Source organism: Mastacembelus armatus, chromosome 7 (genome assembly GCF_900324485.2).
Source record: "Mastacembelus armatus chromosome 7, fMasArm1.2, whole genome shotgun sequence".
NCBI lineage: Eukaryota > Metazoa > Chordata > Actinopteri > Synbranchiformes > Mastacembelidae > Mastacembelus > Mastacembelus armatus.
In genome coordinates this window covers 2,468,439-2,487,104 of record NC_046639.1, presented here as the reverse complement: position 1 = coordinate 2,487,104, position 18,666 = coordinate 2,468,439, and the positions used below count along the sequence as shown (strand labels likewise).

Genomic DNA, 18,666 nt, shown 5'->3' with positions numbered 1-18,666 from the left:
ATGGACGTAACAATGAAGACAGAAACAAGGCAGTCTAGCTGAGACAGCAGAAAAGTATCTTCAATGCAAATAAAGCTCAACATCACACTTTGGGAGAGAAACCTTTGAAGTGCAGAATATAAAATATATTTGTATTTGACAGAGTAAGCGTTAATGTGATGACAGGGGCATATTGCAATTTCCCATAAGCATCATCTTCACTCTAACTACTTTAAGGCTTTATTTCTCACTTGCCCTCTGTTGAGTTACAGCTAAGAACCAACCTTCACTGCATGTTAGGAAAACTGAAGGCAGCCAAGCAAAACAAGTGCAAGAGCCTGAATCTGCAGATTGTTTTTGTCAAAGTCTCTACCAGGCTGTAGTCTTCTGAAGATACAGATTCCAAACCTGTTGAGTTCAAACTAGAAAACTGCAGATACATCTTTATATCAGTCACAATTCAGAAAACCAGTTTTATGGTTTTTCAGGAGCAATTAAAGATTGAATCTAACGACATGTATCCCGACAATACTGGATGACAAGTCTTTATAAACGAAATAAGCAAAAGCGAGACAACTGGCAGAACTAAATACGTTTGACCACTTTCCAACTCACCGATTCAAAACGCTCCATCCAAAACAAACAAACAACCGCCCAAAACAAAAAGACGAGCAGTTCCACAGCTACTTGGTGACAAGTCGCAGGTTATTTGTTATTTCTGAAAACGTGACTAAGAAGAAGAAAAACAGCAGGAAAGAAGTTATCAAGCGAAGAGGAGAGAGAGAGAGCCAAATCAGACAAACGTTACCGCGGAGGCGAAAGCGGAAAAGTACCGGAGACGCACGTACCGCAGCTGTTTTAATTCACTTCCCATTATGCGAGGGGACAAACAGGGCTCCGCCGTGACGACCGTCTTGCCTTGGCTTTTCGGGGTGAGTGGTGGGAAGACACGGAGGAGGAGGAGGAGGAGAAGAAGGAGGAGCGCTCTCTCTCTCTCTCTCTCTCTCTCTCTCCCCCTCTCTCCCTCTCTCTCTCTGCGCAGGGCGGATTGAGGACCAGAACTGCATTTATGGGAAACCTCGCCCAGGACTCAAAATGATGCGCAAAACACTTTTAGACGCAGATTTTAAAATGTATAAATGATACATCTTCTGTCGGCAGTAAAGAAAAAAAAAAAAAAAGATCCCCTCAGAGCAAAAATGAGTCCAGTGCCCAGCCATTCACACACTGGGCTATGTGCGCTCTGTTGGCCACATAAAGCAGCTGCTGCCAGCTGAGCTGTCCCCAGGAAGCATCAACCAGGGGCGGACAACAAACAAGATTACCTTGGACTTCTATATCTTTAATGAAACCAGCAACAGGCTAATTAAACTGATTTATTGAGCACTTGGGCTCAGCAGTGGCAGCAATGACATTTCAATGTTATCATTATCACATAACAATATTGTCATTCATTTAGAGTTGTGTTTCTGGCCACCTAATGAGTGTAAGTTCAATATCGTTCTCTTTTAGTTCGGTTTTGTCTCTCCTGAGGGAAATATTTGGCTCTGGGTCTGTTAAATGCTCCACTGTCATCAGCAGCTATTGCTAACTGTGTCTGCCATTTGGAGCTGAGCATGTAGCATGACGCTGGTTTTAGGGCCATTTCTCTGACAACAATGAAATTAGAGGGAACCCAAACAACAGAGCTGCGGGCCAGGCAGGTAAACAAAACGGCCCAATGCAAACCTGCCCAAACCCAACATGCATTAAATCAATTACTGCTTATTGAGCTTTGATCCACCTGAACAGAACCAAACAGAAAGCCAACACTGGCATTAATTAACAAGCAGCCTCACTCACAAAAAATAAATAAATGAATGTAAAGTCATAGGAGCTAATTCCAAAAAATTATTTGTTTCTTGTGCTTCAAGGGAAATAGAAATAATTAAAAGTCTTAATTTCACTGTCTGTTCTGATCCTAAAACGCTGAGTAGCCGACCAACAGAAAATCATTTTCAATCCGCTGTTGTAATTGTGAAGTAATTTTCAGAATACTTTGCCATTCAATAATGTAAAACCTATTCATTTTGAAACCATGTTTTCCCATGGTTATTATGGGACCAGACACACTCTGGCTGATATACTGATACACAGTTTATCTCAGTTAGGCTGACTACATTTGACCAGGGTCCTCACTGTATCCAAAGTCAGGTTTTGGTTCCCCAGACCTGAGTGGACCCACAAAGACGTCCAGGCATACATCCAAAGATTAACTTTCATTGAAATATCTTACAGTGGCAGCAGACAACGACATTCATGGAGACTATGAGCTGCAGAAAACCTGTTGACATTTATTCAGCTAAAGAGAAAACTACAATAATGAGAGTATGAAATCATATTTTGCTGTATGTCTTTATCTGACAGAGTCTGAGCTACAATATTTATGTTGGTCCTTGACAGTGTCTGTCTGTATTTTTGTTTCTGGGGCCCCGTGAGTCTGCAGTGTCTGGTAATCATCTCGACATGTAAGTATACTCAGAAAAGAAAAGCAAAAAGGCTGCAGTGGAAAAACTCACTGCACTGAAGAGATGCAGGTGCAGCACGTACAGTAAGTAGGTAGGTATTAGTGTTGTTAAATGTTGTAATTCTGATTGATACAGCCTATGGGTTTGGGTTCTTTCAGTTAGCTTTACTGAAACAAGGCAATCAGACCTGCATTATGTGACACTGACATCAACGCTAGAGTTCAAACATGGGGGAGGAATAACATCAATACATGAATATATGGTCATTTATATTCGGAGTAAGACAGTGTCAGTGTCTGTTTCCCCACATTATTCAGTAATCTGCAGAACAATGTGCAACCCTAATTGGGTCAGCAGGGATCCTATTCCTCAGATACATATGGTCCACTTGAATATCAATAGGATCATCACAGTTATGGACAATAGGAAGAATGAACATTTATGTACATACTAAATTCCTAACCACACTGTAAATCCAGTCACTGATGTTTGTAGACTGAAAATGACAAAGCACTAGTGATTATTTCCCACATGCGAGCCCGCACACACACACACACACACACACACACGCACACACACGCACACACACGAACGCACATATATCTTTGTGAGGAAGCTTATTGACATAATGCATTCCCTAAGCCCTTACCCTAACAATCACAGCTAACTAGCTAAATAACTAACTCACAACCTAACCCTAACCTAATTATACCTTTAACAAACGACATGCACACATGTACAGACACTTGGTTGTTGCTTCTGAACAGTGTGTCCTGGCTTAGGAGCAATGATACACTGGAAAGAAGTACCTTCGGGTATTTCACTTAGGTCCTTGACCATAAAATGGCCCCTTGATAAAAATGCAGAATGGCCAGAATGACCTCACCTTGTGAAAAATACCCCCATGTCTTAAATTTAAACTGGCTGTCACAAGAATAGAAGTTCAATAAAGCACACACATACACAACTGTTCACACACATAAACCCACAGACACATGATACACTGAGCTACACTGAGATTGGCCTTTTCAATGAATGAGTCTGTGAGCGATTCCAGTAATTCAAATGTCACTGAATAACAAGGTGGGTTGAATTTCATGGTCAACTGCCCTCTGTAATTACCTAAAGACACAACACTGACATTAAAATTCAAAATCCTGTCTGTCCTCAAGAGGCAAACTAGAAATGTTTCGGTGACAAAACTTTAAGGATAAGTTGATAAAACGGGTTTGTTTAATGTTCATCCCAAGGGAGGTAAGTGTTCATATTGATGGAAAATCATCCTCCAGCAGTAAGACACCCCATTAGTCCACCACATTATCAGTCAACCATCCATCCCATCAGAGCAGTCTTCGAGTTTACTTTGCAAATGATTCCATTATTTAGTCTTACTTTACTCAATATTCAGCATTAAGGACCTCCCGTTTTATTTCCACTGAGTAGTTTTAAAGGAATTGTTTCACATTTGGGGAATGTGGAATATTTGCTTATTTAACACACTCTTTCATTCTTATGCTATTTTAGTTAAATCTGTTAAACATATGTGAAAAACAATGGCATACAAACAGAATGCTGCATTCATATCATTAGTGACCTACATTTATATTTAACCTCGTCCGCAGAAGATGTGACCTAAAGGTTCTCTAAGTAAAGCAGGGGTGGGCAATCCGTGTTCCTAAAGGGCCACTGTCCTGCTTGTTTTCCAACTGCCCCTGCACCACCCACTGATGATTACCTGGATCAGGTGTGTTCAGCCAATCACAGGCTGGAACATACCATCTCAGATGAGGGTGGAAATAGGGGAAGACAAAATAAATTGGTACCTTCCAGCTTCTGATTGGCAGCACGCACCTGACCCAGGCAATCAGCATTGATAAGGCAGAGATAGTTGGAAAACATCTAGATTTAGAAAGTGCTGTTCTAACTCAGTATTTGGTGGAGCACACATTTAAACACAGGATCCACTGAATATTCCCCCCCTTTTATCCATTTATTCATGATCTCGGCGTGTGGATGGATGATTTTGCCTATGCAAGAAGAAAATATCAACTTATTACAATTCAGTATTTCAATAACTAAGAACTTAAAGGATAAATCCAAACAACTCACATCATGAATGCATCCACCATCTCAGTCTCCAATACAATTCAGGTCAAGTCAAAATATTTGGTACGCTTGGCTAAATAAACACAAAAATAATATATAACACAATGCAAATAGTCTAATAGACATTAGTAGTGACATATCAAACAAATACAGTCAGTAATACAGCTAAGGAAACTCAGAATTTGAACTTACATTGTTCTCTTTGTTCTGCACACACACATGGTTTGTAGAGAAACAGGTGTGAGGGGTGTGGCTAATATAATAAGTAAGGGGAGGCAGGTGAAGGCAAATTCACTTACCCAGACATGAGATTTAACAAGTGCAGCTTACTGGCACAGAAGTTGAGCTAAAGGTGATATTTCATATTCCTCCTTTGTCACTCTCAACTGCTATTACCTTAATAACTCTCCTGGCTGCTCCTCAAGGCTACACATGCATGAACAGGCATTCAGTAAAAAAAAAAAATCAAATAACTGCAAATTAAAATATAGAATCCACATTTCCCTAGTTTGCACTTTATTCACATGAGTAAATTTAGAGGCTTTTGTTTTGAAATGTTAATGGTTTTCAGTTGTTTGTTTGCTGCATTCCTTGAGTTCAATTATTAATAAATTCCCCACAACCTGACTTCTTAGTTTCTCTAATCCCCATTAGGTATCTAAAATCTTCCTTTATCCTTGGTGTGCCAAACACCGACTTGGCAGCCCCTCTGTCAACTGTTCAGGGAGGTATTCAGTGGTACACGGGGTGGGGAGGTGAGGGAGATGTGCTCTTGGCCTCTTTCCACCACACAAAGAGACTAGGAGAGCAAATCCTGCATCCAGTCCAACCCTGTAAAATGTCACACTTTGTCTATTGAGTTGGCTCTCACCAAGGGACAAGGAAAGCAGTGTTGCCACAGCTCACTTTGTGGCCTACCTCAAATCAACTTTTGATTTAACTGTATATCACTTGAAAGGAGCAACACACACTGCTAGGTTTTCACGTGTCATTCCAGTCACATGACTTAGAGTTGAAAGTTCGCCGTAGGTCAAACATCAAGGAAAATGTATTGATTGTGCCGATATAAAGAATACATGGTTCTGACGTTCATTCCTGTGGGCTTACTTCTGCATTATATAAGAAGTAATGCTAAGTTTACACCGACCAAACAGGCTGTACGATAATTTTCACCCTCAGACAGAGATGCTCGGAGAAAAGGCCTGAAACTCACCCCCGACTGTCTACTCCCAATTTTCTCTTTCATCACTCTGCTCCTCAGGGCAGAGCAATCGGAGGTGTAAAGAGGTCATTGATATTCTAGACATATACTGACTCACAGAAAATCTAGCACCACACACTCTAGACCTTCTTGTAAACACACGGACTTCCTACAGCAGCATGCAGTAATATTTTCAAGGAATGTGGTAGTGTGTATTCTTTCATCATAAACCATCTGTTAGTTAATGACGCAGCAAAGGCAAGATAGAAATATGTCTAGAAACCTATGCCTTTATCACAACTTGTATATATATATGCACGTTACACTAATTTGAACAATGCACATTTGTGTACAGTGATTTTTAATCTAGGTTTGTCAGTCAGTTTGGAAGGCCACTCATTTGACACGAGTTTAATAACCTGGAGAAATAAAAGCCTTGTGTGTCTTTCATATATAAAAAATACAGCATAATGACTTGTTGATAAACAGAGTGGAAGAACAGATGATAGCTTAATTTTCCCACTATATCAGCGGGACATGCGACTTTTTTATTTTACAAAAAGAAACTTTAGACTTAATAGACAATAAATGCTGACATAGTGAAAACGTAGAGCATCTTTAATTGATTTTGAAGTGTTGCTCATGGAGCATTATGTGCTGTTCAATAGAGTGTGATGAGTACATTATTATAATAAAATCAGAATAATTTAAAATATACATTATGGATATGGCTGTTTGCCTCTGTGCAATCATTAAGCACAATGAGTACATCTCAACAAAGAGATAGACCTTTAAACACATGGAGTACAGACAGGAAGAGAGGAAGAACAGGAAATCTGTTAATCTATCCATCATTTGTCTAATCACTTTTGCAAGTCAGAGCTGCGGTGGCAACAGCAGAGCCTCATCAGGTTAGGTGCAGCTACTGCTGGGAGATGTAGTTCCTTTGTTGGCCCTGAGTCTAAATGAGTCTTTCTGCTTGGAATGGTTGTGTTTTGAATATTGAAGGTGAGGCACACAGGTGTGTTGGCCCCAGGTGTGAGAACCTTGTCAAAACAGTTCAGCTTTTGCAAACCATAACATCAGGTATGCCTTATTATTGAAAAATACCAGAAATACCTCATTCAAAATATGTAACTAGTCACCCTTTGATTCTATGGAACAATACACCTTTACCTGAAAGACATAAATGAGGAGATTAGCCCCATTTTGCCTGCATTAAACTTACCTGCACACACCACTTGAGTGCATATTTAAATCTGGGAATGCTTAAGTTTTACATCATATGCAAACCCTAATGAAACTGAGACAGAGCCCCCAAGAGCCAAAAGGGGAACATGGCATTTGTGGAAGTTCTCTTGTGTTGTAACCCTGAATCTCCCATGAGGTGACAAGAAAAAATAAAAAATCAGTGCAGTAAAACTAAATAAATTAGCAGACATAAAAACTTCAGAATTTTAAGTGCAATAAAAATGCAAAGAACACAAATTAAACGTTTCACAGTGCTTTTTATATAGTTGCCTCCTATACTTTAAAGGAGTGCATATCATCACTTTCTGACAGGGGATGTCATTCAGGACTCTATCTTCCATAAAGAACTGTACTCATGGGACCAAATAGCAATCTACCTGTCAAAGCACTACCACCACATTTACATTGAACAGACACATTTTCACTTAATTACTCAGAGCCAGTGTTGAACAAAGAGCCAAAGGGACACACACCGAGTTTAACCTTTTCAGAAGAACACACAAACACACACATCGATATGACAGCATACTTTACTTTACAAGGCCAGGAGTGAAATACAAATTGTGTTTTTGCTGGCTTCAATCTAAACACCTTTCACGGATCATTCATACAAATCCTTTGATGGTAATATGGTAAATTGGAGATATATCACTTATTACAGGCTGTAGAAGGATCACACCTTTACGTACACTACCAGTCAAACGTTTGGACACACTTTCTCACTCAAGTCAATAGGAAAGAGTTTAGGATCACCAGAACATTTTTAATGTGACTCTTTTCATTATTGAAAAACAAATTTGTCAGTGCTCTCTGGCACTGAGGGGCATTGACACCGAACATAAAGATCCTTTGGCATGTCTTTACTGATTTTACTTGCTGATTGCCATAGTCAGTCAACATAATGCATGTGCTGATATGATATACTATATCTGCAATAAACTAATATTGGCTGATTTATCCGTACAGTTGCAGCCATGAAATTACAACCAACTCGAAACAAACATACAAAATTGCTTCTGTGAGACAAAACATCGAGCGGGTTCAAGGTGACTAGAGCAGTACGTTTTTCCACTCATATCTTTTCCTAGACTCATCTGTAATACCCCTAAGTAAGATTAATAGAGCATTCAGTTCTCATTGCTGTGGCTACCGTGCATCAAATTACCCAATATATGCAATCAAACATAGCAAATATCAGGGATCACACAAATCACTCTGCTGATGTTTGGCCAGGGAAATCAATCACGCAGTAGGAAAAAGGCAGGATAGAGCTGTCTGAATGTGTCTTTGACAGCTTTGCCAATCTACACAGTAATTACATCTTGTGGATCACACAGTAACAAATCACCGTTGGGGTGTTCGTCTTTTTTTTTTTTTTTCACTTGTGTTAGGGGCTGGGAATCTTCTTGTATGATTGCTTGAGTACCTGGAACTCCACTGCATCCTAATGGTGATGATGAGAAGTAATCATTGAAGGTTAATAAGGGTGCACAGCACTAATCAGGGCAGGTCTGTCTGGTAGAGCAGTGGCTGCCTCGTGGCCTTTTATTAACAAAGTCATCAAGGAAAGAAGAATAAAACACAAAACAGAACAGTACACAATGCTGATAATTGACTTCATTCGTCTTTCTGTAGTAATATAACTAAACAGCATCAAATATTTGCATACCAAGAGCTAAAATATTTTTCAGTAAGTCAGTTTACACTTTGAACACCTTATATTTCTTATCTCTACAAAATAGGGAAAGGCAAGCTGAGTTTTGACAAGTAGCTGCTGATGGAGAGATAAATAACTTATTTTCCTCAGATCCCTTCCTCAGATTCTCACTATGTATGCTTCACCTGGGGGTTTTACTGTATATATTGTACCATTTTCAATCACCTCTGCTAAGACCTGAGGGTTTGCACATGCTGTTATCATATTTATAAGTTTCTTCTTTAGACTCCTCATCTGTGTTTTCATTTCTTGCCACCTGGATCTCCAGTCCACTGGGCATTAAAGAAGGGTAGCCCTATAAGCCACAACAGGAAAATTAAACAAAGAGAAATAGTGCTTCAGCCACAAGTAAGTGCAAGAAGTCGACTGGGACAAATATAGACACAATCACGTAACATTCACAAAAACGAAAAAAGGACCTCACCAGGTTTGGCAAATGTGAGAAGTGACTTTGACAAGATCAGTGTAACTCAGGGAGAGCTGGCTGTCCTTTGTCGTGGAGGAGGCTGAGGGCTGTTAAGGGTAGCAGCACACAGAGTAATAATCTGGGGTCATGGTGACGTGCTTGATGCTGATCACTCGTCAGGTGAAGAGATGAGGGAGAAGCCGGCACTTATGCAGTAACAATGCCTAAAGAAACGAAGCATGTCTAACACAGTGATAAGGGAGGCACCTTTTTACATACTTTTTATGTGAATAAAAAGAATACAGTGATCATAAATGAATTATTCAAATAGTGAGTGTGTGTATGTTTGGTTTTAACTGGCTTTTGGTGTGCACAATAGTTTAATTTCATTATTCTACCCTTTGAGAGCACTTTTCTCCCTATGCATACGCTTTACTTATTACTTCTTATACATAGCTAATATGGTGGAACATTAACTTGCCATTAATTTTCTATGGACTAATGGACACAGACAGTATGGGGAATTCAAGTGGCAATGGTATCCAGGGGAAATGATTCTATTTTAGTAAAAGCATTTAGAGGAATTTTTACACATTAATGAAGAAGACAATGCCAATGTCGGCATCCATCAATCAAATTTCAGCGCGCTCTCTCTGAAGGTGTGAACTCACTGTACCAGGGCATTACCTTGACATTTTCCTGGCAAAGTGAAAGCCTTGCTCAATCCCTGTCTAACTCTCAGACAAGAAAGAAAGAAAGAAAGAAAGAAAGAAATAGACACAGACTTTTCTGTGCGTCTATTGGCCATTTGTGGTCATGTGTGACATGTGTCCTGTAAGCTAATTGGCTGGGGGTTGTCTCAGGTGTGTCCAGGTCAGCATGGGTCTGGGGGGACCGGTTCTATTTGCAGCCCCACTTTGCAGCAGCAGCAGTTTGGCTCAGACCTGATGGACAAACGACACGGCCTGGCTCAGTTTTAATGTGGTGGTCAACTCTGGACATGTTAATATGGAAAATCATATGGGAAGTCATGTATTGCACCACTCAGAAAGTGACCTCAAACATGGTGTTAATACAATATTTAAACCCTCAGACCTGAAACTGTTGATTAACCAGAGGTTGGAGCCCTCAGTCAAGAGCATGAGGGATACTGAAGGACGGCAAGCTACAATCTGTTTTAAATTAGTTTCCACTGATCTGTTATTCAGTAGATCTGTTTATGAATTCAATGTTCAAGGTGATAGTATTTCTCCAATCTCATCTGAGACACCTGGTTCAGTCTCCTATTGATGCTGCAAGTCTCAACTTAACATGTAGACCTCATTCTCTGTAGTACATTTCTTCTTCACGTAAACAGTTCCTGCCTTTTCCACTGCATATCTCCAAGGTTCAGATCTGTGCACAGAGTGCATCCTAATCCCTTTATCCTACAGCAAATAAACTTTATCACATTTGTGCAGGTTAGCAATTAGAGCAGGTTGCGTCAAACGCTGCCGACAGGAGCACTGGGGATTTGAAAGGGTCTAATTAAGAGAACAGAGTCAACTACCCCTGGCCCATGCTTGTTCGTATATTTGCTCAGGCCTCCTTGCTCACTTTCATTGCCAGCAATAAAGAGGTGCTGTGTGATCAGAATACATCAATGTCAATATAGATAATTGGCAGCAGAACATACAAGTGTTTTCCAAGAGGACACATGGCCGATGTGGAAGGATGTTCATCAGTTTTCAGAACTGAAGCAAATTATTGCAACATATATTAAATCACTGCCACTTGATTTTTTATTTATTTACTTTTTTGGGGCTTATTATAGCAAACAAACATTATCAATAGAAGCACAGTGAGGGATTTTTTTCTCCATATATTTACACTGAAATCAGTTTGGGAACAATCTCTCTGTGACCAGTACAGAGAAGGGGGGCAATTCCAGCAGCCATACATATTTTTCAGTGGAAATGACCACATTAGTATCGTATTAACATACACTTGAAAACATGTTAACCTATCCTTACAGGGTCATCTTTGTTCCCTTTTCCCACACTTTTCTCTACCTCCTCTCCATCCCCTCATCACAGTCTCATTTCCTCCTATCTGTTTGTCGTCTGCAGCATCTTTTTGATGTGTCACTTTTCCAGTTTGGAGCAATGACTTCCTCTCCTCGTCGTTCTCTTTCTTGTCTGACTTCACTCCATTCGCAACAACAAAAATCCTTGTTCACAGTCTAACCCTGAGGAAGACCTTATTTGAAGATGTCGAGTGAGGTGGCTTTGGGTCAAACCAACATGGAGTCTAGCCAAAAAGTGGCTCCACTTTCCCATATAGATGGCATTTTTATCATGCTATGGCATCTGTTATCCCTGCTACTTAATGCAAAATGACCATTTTTATTATTTATCAGCATGTGAGCAATTAGTTATGACCTTATTAGTAATTCATTTCATTCATTTGTTCTTTGTGACTGACAGGCAGCCTCAGCTAATCTCACATCTGTTCTATAATTGATTACTTCCATTGTATAATTCAAACTTTCTATAAACTTTTTAAAACATGCAGTTTGAACAGTGAAATGAATATAAGTCCAGATACAGTCTTTTCTGAAATGGAAGAGAACTAGCCTACAGTTTAAAGAAGGGTGATTTGTAGATACAGTATCTTTTCATCAAGTTTCATCCAATGCAGCACAAGAAAATAGTGCAAACTGAGAAAATCTGAATTTTAGAAGCCCCTTATATGTTCATCAGTGATACTGAGCAGACAGTGGTGCCCCGTAATTTGTTAATGTAAAGGCCCAAGGTGGGGAGAGCTGCACTGTATTCAAAGCAGATAAATCAATTTATAATGGCATGTAATCTTATTTACTCTGTGGCATATGGTTTGGTTTGTTTGGCTGTCATTGTGTTCTTGCTGAAAATGCACTTCTGGTCTAAAATCTGAAAAGAGAGAGGAACGCAATGCATTCAGGAGGCTCTTTGAAGCCTTATTACCATAAATAAGACAGGCATCAAAAAAGATTCTACATTGCTACCAAGCATTCTTGGATTTCTGCTGTTTGCTGATTCAGCTCTTTGCCACATTAGTTGTGATGGAGGGACAACAGAGATAATGCTGCCAGATAGGAGAGGAAACTTTTTTTTTTTTTTTTTTAGTAAAAACACAGAAACAGCCTTAGGTTCTTATAAAGAACAAAACATTAGATGATTTCTAGGAGGTATAGCAATACAAGCTGAAATACGGAGAGGAATAATAATATTTTTAACATTATTTTGGACAACTGCTTCTTCCTCTGTGCAGCATCTACACTAACATACCTGTCAAAACCTTGCACAGCCAAAATTACAAAACAATCTTGCTCTTGTGGAAACTTTACTGCAGTTTACAAAAAATACATTTGTCTGTGTTCTTTTGTTTCATTTTTGTTCCTTCAAAAGCCAGATAAGAGCATTCATTCAAAGGCCCAAAGTGAGTGAGACAATTGTGTGAATGATGCCAAGCGCAATAATGCTACTGGCATCAGACACGTACAAGAAAATGTTTATTTATAGCAGGTCAGGAAAATCCTAATGAGGTGCTATGATACGGAATTATTGATCACCTCCGTCAGACCAAGACTGGAATTTACAGGCTTACCCTGCATTCACTACGCCAATGATTAAGATGTGTCATCCAGCCCTAGATCCTCACCACATGAATGGAAACTGATGATGCTATTCTGAATGCTGATGTGTCTTGGTCTCTTTCTCTAAAAATGAAGACATTCTGCACAAAAATGCTCAGAATCAGTGACACAGACAATGATCTATTTGTGGTGCATGTATTTTCAGAACTAAAATGGGCTGCAGACCATGAAACAGCTGTGTCTTGACCTGTTAGAGACACGTGTATCAGTGTGCGTGTGTGCACGTGTGGATTTGTGTATCTGTCTATGCTGTTATATCTTTGTTTGCATGTGTCTGTATGTGTTTGTCCATGGATTATCGCCCCGTCACACAATAATTACAGAGTGCACCTGATCCACTTCCCTTTCTAAGAAAAATACCAACACCCTCTCCCTGTGTTAGTTCAGAGTGGATTGGAAGTGAAGGAAACATTTGATCTCATTTTCACCAGTTTTTAAACTCGTCTGCTTCACTGAGTTTTTACGGTTCTTTGACTGTAGTGAAAAGATGATCAAAGTCAGTGAGGAGAGTGTGATTAGTGCCTCGGTCCAAGTCATTAGAACGTTCTGCTTTGATTAATAATCAGTTGATTTGCCCTTCACTGCAGAACAGACACACTCCTTCTCTGCAACATCAAAGAAAAGGCATTTTCAAACAATGTACTAGTGTTTTTTTATTTTTTATTTTACTGTATCGAGGCACATTCGCCCCAGACCCATGCACACAAAAACACGGCTAAAGCTGCAGCTCTCCTTTGAAGTGAGAGGAAATGTTCAAACTGAATGATTTCTGTCTGAACACCTGCACGAACAACTCCCGAATGGAGCTACCTCTAGTATACCACTGTGGTTGTCTTCTTACCCTGCTGTGCATCATTTACATGTTGTGTATATCATTTTTCTCTACATCTTTGCTGCTGGCACTGGTACTGATCCTGTAGGTATACACGGAAACCCACAGAGGCACATTCAGAAGCAGCGTGAACGATCTGCCAAGACAGCCTTGCATTCAGGGATGCTCGTAAAAATTATGCTCGGAAAATAGGGAATTAATTAGGCTCTTACACTCTGACTTCCCATTTCAGTGGAAATCGATACCAGGCGGCCCATTTTAGCAAAAAACAAAAAACAAAAAACGCTGCTTAGGCTGGTTTCACTGGAGCTGTGTGTGTCAAAACAGGGAAACAGAGGGGGCCACACAGAAGACATATGCAGAGAGACAGATAGAGAAAGGGGGAGGATACAGCTGAAAACTGGCTGGCCAAGCATGTTAGGCCACAGCTGGTGGCTGTCGACAGCCTGCTTGTGTGACTCCATTTCAGATCAACCCACCGACTAACTACAGACTGACAACTAAGAAGAATATTATCAGAGTTTTGTTCAAAAAGGAGCCATCCATGACTGACGAAGACTTTGCTACATTATTGAATGCTGCTAAAGTCGTAGTTAAATAGCTGATTTAACAAACCATCTTTGCTTCTGACGCCTTGAAGGCAAAAGCTTTTCTTTTAATACGCTTCCTGTGTTTTGGTCAGTTCACATGAGACAGCAGTCACTGCTCTGTGCTTCACTGACGTCACATACAGTATGTGTATGTGTATGTGCACCATTTAGGGTTTAGCGACATTTGAATTCAAAGCTAATAATCAGAGTGGGGTTGTTTTGTCACTTTTGTCATGTCAGATGACTGTCAATCAACTCTGAGCCATGTTTTTGAATTTTACACTCTAAATAAGTTACAACTCTTCTTCTTTCCAAACTTTTACTGCTCTTGCCCTAAAAATATTCAAATATTTAAAATATAACACTCCCAAGAAATCTGAGTTTGAAAACGTCTTTTTAGGGGCTTCAGTTTAAAGTAATGTATATTCTGTTTGCAGCCCATTGTCACAGGGTCTATGTCTATATGAACTGTAAGCAGATAAATCAAAAAATGATTTTTTAAAACTTTTTTTATTAGGTCAAGTGAAGTAAAACTACTATTTCACAAAAAAAGCAGAAACTCTAAAACTAACTTTTCCTTTTTGTGGCAGATTAATTTTTCTCTCTCCTTTTGCACTGGTGATCATCTTAGGTACATCTTGCACCTCTTCATCACCCTCAGACTGTGAGCTACTGGTTTTAATAATAGCATCATAATATATAATATGCACCTTACAAGTGTGATCTGTTAGTATGTACGTGGTTTGCCAAGGTACATCTGCTTCACCTCAAAGTGAATCTCATCACTTAATAAATGTGATGGAGAAAAACTGAGACTATGTGTGAACTGCTGTAAGTACTTATATTTGTTCTGTCCTGGAAATCACAATAACGAAAGAACATGTGACAATCTGAGCTAAACATATCATCTGCTAATGGGGAGGTCACCGTGTCTGTGCGTTTGTTTATTCATGTATTAATAGATATCAATGTGGATTTACAAAGGGAGCATGTCCTCCTGGGTGTTGTCTCCTCAGGAGCTCCCTCTCCTTCTGCTTCCTCTTGTTTAGTCCTCACCTTCCAAACCATTTTTCCCTCTTTTAATTTGTGATTCCCTTTCAGTCTTCCTTCCTGGCTTTGATTGTTTTTAAATATTTTTTTTATCCTCCACACCATCACCCCTCTCTCATCTTATCTGCTTCCTAAACCTGTCAACAGTCTTCCTCCAGTTCAGGATTCATCTGTCGCCTTCCCTTAATTTCCTGCACCTTCCCTTCACCTCTCTGGTCTTAAAGCTACAGTTAATGATGAATGAGATAAACCACTCTTGGGCTCAGACCAGGGTAGCTTGTGGGGTAGAACTCTCCTACCCACTGGACCTTCAGACCTAATCAACACCAGTCTGACCAGTCCTCTGTGACTGTACTTTCATGATACCCCATTTTCAAAGATTTTCAAAAATATCGCTTTTTGATTTTTTTTCCTTGCAGCAATTTCTTCTCATTTTTTTTTCTATTCTTACTGCAGCTTGTTGCATTTTTCCTTCCTTCTCCTCATCCCACTGGATGATTGAGCTACAGTATTTTTGCAGAATTTGTCCCCACATATTTTTCTCTACTTATTTTACCGTCCTAATACCATCCCTGCTAACTTTTTGATGGCTTCTTGTCATGGAGGTAATTCCCTCTGAATGTCTGATCTGTAGCTCAGCAGTCTATCCAGAAATATTAGCATCGCTGCAATAAAGTAAAAAGAAGCAGACGGGTGCTTGAATCCTTGGCTGTCTGAGAGATTATTTGGGAATATGAATCTATTTTAGGCTTGAATTCTTGTTTACTTTATCTTTATGTACACATGAGAGAGCTTATATATATTGTTATTCTGACAACTGCTGTATCAAATGCAGTCTTCCCTTTCAGCACCATTCCCAGGCAAATTACCCAACAATCACACAACAATCACTTCCAGCAATCACTTCCAGCTCATGCTCCAGCTCTTTCAGAGGTAATCCAGGCAGAGTAGGTGTGAGTGTCAGTGGTTCAAACTGAAAATACGATTATTCACTGGAAATCCTGAAAGTGGCTGCTATCAGGGACACAGTGCCCTCCTTTCAGCAAACGAGGCACCAAGTCTCCTCTGCAGCATGAAAATGAGAAGAGCAAATGCTCACAAGAGAACAGTCAGAGCTTTTGATAATCCTATGTTCCTACAGTTTTCCTGTCTATGCATCAGTGTCTGTCTTTGCACACCCAAACTCATAATTAGTTCAGTTTTTTCTACTTTGAATTTAATGTAATTGCATCAGTGCGTCAGATCCCAGTCCTGCTGTTGTCAAACAGTGGCCCGATAATCCCAGTAACACTTGTCATCATTTATCCACATGTACCCTCTAAATGCACAAAACTCAAGACAAATAAACTGCATTTTGCTAAAACCATAATGTGTGAAAGAAAATGTTCGTGTACTCATGTAGTCTTTGCTTATAAACGCAGGGTGGCTGCAACTTGAGGAGGAGTAAAGAGGAAGCAGAGTAGAAATGAGGTGGAAGGCTACTGCTTTGCTCCCCTCAGAGCCCTGAGCCACATTGATCACTCTGTTCTGTTCTCACATGAATATTGAGCATTAGTCATGGTTTATGAACAGAGAGGCCGAACACACTGGCGTTATAAAGCAGGTACAGAGCAAGGCCAGAGACGCAACCTTCAAGAAAACAATTATTACTATTGTTATTAGTTTTATTATTAAGCTGTGTACATTGTTATCAATATCATGAAACTGTCAAACATTCATTTTTACAAATATCCATCACTTCTGTCCATTTCTCTAACATGAATCTCAAACACTACAAACACTTGATCCCTCTTTGGTGATCCGCTGACCTGACACCTCCGTGTCAACAACAACCATGGTGCCTTATGCATATGAATAGAACAACACTTCTACTGGCCATGCACACAACGTTTCTTCAGTAATAAATTCCATTAAATAAAGCTTAACAGACTCATCCTGAATATTGCTACACACAGTATTTGCTCTCACCAGCCAGGTGTTTGACACAGACCAAGGATCAGGTTCCACAATTCATAAGCATTGACCTGACTCACTGATTCATGAAGGCTCATAGATTTCTCCTGCTGTACAGTTTTCACCTTATTATCAACTTCCACCACTGTTGGTCTGGCTCTTCTTTTAAAACCGTGTCTCTTTTACATTAGCTATCTATGTCAGGCAGTGTCATATCATTTATTTAAGGCTGCCATATTCAAAGCTGAATGCATGCATAATGTATGACTCTTATCCTAAAGAATCACAGTGCGAGTTAGTTTCTCCTGCAGAGAATTAAGAGCCGCTGTGTTTCGTGTTCCTGGCAGGCAGCTCAAGTTTCTCTGCTTCTCTCATCCGGGGAGTAAAATGTCTCCTTCTTAACACTATTTACATTTAAAATTTACATAAGACACATAGCGATGTCTTGACCTGTGGATCATTCCTCTGTGTTTTATTCATCTCTGCTGTCACATGAATGTTTTATTGTTTTGTCTGCGTGAACCGCGTTTCTTTGAAGCCTAGCCTCTTCACTGGTCTTTCAGGGTACAGTATGAATGTGTTGAGTGTTGATTGCTAGCTGTTTCAGTGGGTGTGTTCTTAGATTAACAGTGCATTGCCTTTAAGTAGCAAATTAAATTGCAAGATCATTGTGTATATTCCCCAGGGGACTCAGAGATTTAATTAGATATTCAATCTAAATGGCTAACCAAAATGAAAAATTCATGATTTTACATAGAGGTTCCTGTGGTGTCCCTTGGCGATGCTCAGCTTCATATCAAGTGAAAGTTTATTGATAAAGAAAATATCGCACATTTACATTTGCCTGGGTTGCCAGGAATTTACCCAGTCATTTCAGTGATATATTGAGTCGAAGCACTATCTTGGATCATATCCGTTACAGTGTCAGGAACTGTTTTGTCATAAACTCTATTTGCATCAATCCTGTGGAGGTTAGGTTTCTTCAAAGGTGTATTATAGTAATAGTTATTATTTTGGGAGATGTGCTTATTTGATTTCTTGCGAGTTAAACCAGAAAATCAATAGCACTCTGATGTCTGTCTGTTAAATTTAACGCTATACAGCCAGGAGCTTATCTTAGCATAAGGACTGGAAGATGGGTGCTGGAGCTTTAGTGGTGCTCACACCAGCTCATCAAACGGAGCATTGGAGCCGTGATTCTGGCAAGGCCACAAATGTAAACATGATTGTAATTCACATTTAAACAGTTTGTGTTTGTGAAGCCCACAAACTTTTACTTCAGTGAAATTTGAGTAAGCATCAGAACATTTCATTAACTCCACATTTTCTACTCCCCCAGTACTGCATAATGAATCTTGAAATATGTTTTTTCATAAAATGCTCATGTACTGTCTCCTT

The 18,666-nt window shown here is 39.7% G+C and overlaps 1 protein-coding gene across 2 annotated transcripts in view; it reads right to left on the bottom strand.

The window, feature by feature from the left end:
- The window catches only part of kcnd3 (potassium voltage-gated channel, Shal-related subfamily, member 3), an 83,215-nt gene extending 82,306 nt beyond the window's left edge, over positions 1 to 909 (bottom strand). The window contains exon 1 of one of the 2 annotated variants that reach the window (XM_026332612.2): positions 828 to 909. The gene's annotated coding sequence lies outside the window, so the exon portion shown is untranslated. Of the gene's footprint in view, positions 1 to 594; positions 722 to 827 lie in introns of those variants that run through there. The other variant, XM_026332613.2, reaches the window with a different exon arrangement.
- Positions 910 to 18,666: the final 17,757 nt, after the last annotated feature.